Source organism: Octopus bimaculoides, chromosome 23 (genome assembly GCF_001194135.2).
Source record: "Octopus bimaculoides isolate UCB-OBI-ISO-001 chromosome 23, ASM119413v2, whole genome shotgun sequence".
Classification (NCBI taxonomy): Eukaryota; Metazoa; Mollusca; class Cephalopoda; order Octopoda; family Octopodidae; genus Octopus; species Octopus bimaculoides.
Genome location: NC_069003.1, coordinates 11,790,739 through 11,793,019, shown reverse-complemented (window position 1 = coordinate 11,793,019; position 2,281 = coordinate 11,790,739).

Sequence of the window (2,281 nt, the reverse complement as noted above, 5' to 3'; positions counted from 1 at the left end):
AGAGAGAGAGAGAGAGAGAGAGAGAGAGAGAGAGAGAGAGAGAGAGAAAGAGAGAGAGAAAGAGAGAGAGGGTTACAAAATTTTTTCTTTTATTTGTTTCAGACTGCAGCCATGTTGAAGAATTTTAGTCTAACGAGTCGACCCCAGTACGTATTAGATTTTGTAAAGCCTGGTGCTTAGTTTATTGATCTCTTTTGCTGAACAGCTAAGTTACGGGGACGTAAATACACCAATACCGGTTACCAAGCAATGAGTGGGAGGAGACAAACATAGACATACATACAGACAGACACATATACGATGAGACTCTTAGTTTCTGCCTACCAAATCCACCCACAAGGTTTTGGTCAGCCCGAGGCTATAGTAGAAGACACTAGCCAAAGACATCACACAGTGAAACTGAACCCAGAACTGTGTGGTTGGAAAGCAAACTTCTTACCACACAGCCAGTTTGGTGAGTATGGGAACGAGTTGTGAGACGCAATGTTTGAGTGTAATAAAAAAGACATTGACATGTCAATAGTCTTCTTTGAAGCAATGGGAGTTATTTTTCATATTTGGTGTGTGTGTGTGTGTTGGGTGGAGTCCCTGATCGAGTGGAAGGAGGGAAATTTGGATGGCATTGGCCAAGGGTATGTAGTATTTCTCAATGGGGCTGCTTCTTATAGAACCATCGTTATTTAGAAGAGGAGGAAAAGGGACTCTGCAAAGTTGGAAAATTTATTATAGGGGGAGTGGCTGAGATTTTCCAGGTGTCGTAGACCTTGCTTTCGGCTCAAACATCTGCAGCACAGCTACGAGCATAGCACTCTGATAGTACTTGGGATATTGAGAGTTCAGCGTGAGAGAGATATGAAGGGATATGCCTAACAGGATGGTTTCATTCACCTGCATGGACTTTTCTGATGAGTCTCAAATGAAATGTGTGACATTAGGAATAAAATGACATAAAACTGGTGGAACACCAACCAGTCAGCTGACTTTAACTACCTACAACAAGGTTATTACGATAAAAAAACATTGAAATGTGTTGAATATTTTTGATTAAAAAAAAACAACATTTTTATCGTAAACCAAAAAGTCCTCGTTACTATGAACGACAAATTCAGAGATAGTTTGAAACTTATTGTTCTTGAACCAGGTGTAATAGGAGTCACTGTCGAGATGCGTATTGTAGTTGCTGCCTGTCCGTTGTTTTTGTGTTTTGACAGCACTCTAGCCAGCTGCTGGTTTTGCTGCTGCCTACTGATCTCCGTCTTCTGTGTCCAGCCTGCAAATTTTTTTTTTCCCATGAGAGTTCCGGGCCCCGGTAATGAACTCATTTGCATACGACTAATCAGAGCTCACATTGACCTTGTTGTCAAGTTAACAAACAAACTCTACCAAGTAAACTCAAGACGAAGAACGTTTTTGTAAGTCAACCAAGTTCGCCAAGTTATTCCTGATTTTAGAAGGAGACAAGTAATTAGATAGATTTGCATCTATACATATAATTGGATTTTGTTAGGGCCCCATATGGTAATGATGTGCATGGGAAAAGTGTGGGTAGAGGGTGATGTACTAGCAACCCTCTCCCCTTACTGTTTTACAAAGTAAACAACAACACAAATAACTATGCAGAGGCAGTCATGGTTGAAACAAGAACAAGAACAACAAGCATTCTTAAAATAAAAGAGAAAAGAAGCATGGTCATTCCTTCCCCAAGTGACCTTATCTTATCGCCCATCACATGTTATGCACTCATAAATTAGTTTGATAGTTGAGCTCTGATTGGCTGTATGCAAATGAGTTCTTAGCTGGGGTCTGGAACTGTTACGGGAAAAAACTTTGTATTCAGCCTGGTGTCTGCTGTCCGGTGTCTCTTGTCTGCCTGAAGTGGCTAAAATGTACTGAATATAGAGTAGTGGCCTTCAGTGCCGGACTTATAGGGGGCAAAGGGGGAAATTGCCCTGGCCCCCTGCTACAAAGGGTATGTAGCACTCAACTCCCAGCAATCATGCATGAAGAGGCTCTTTCAATATACAAAGGTATCGTGACTTCTTAAAAGCGTAATGGATTCACCTTTATGATAAATAACCATAGATTTTGCCACTTTAGAGATACCAATTCAGTTAAAAAGCAGAGACGACAGAGAAAAATGAAACAACAGAGCACTCCTGAAAATGTATGTTTGTATGTATGTATCTGTGTGTGTGTGTGTGTGTGTGTGTGTGTGTGTGTGTGTGTAAGTATGAAAGTATATAAAGATAAAAAGATTGATAGAAAGAAAGTTATTGTCCCT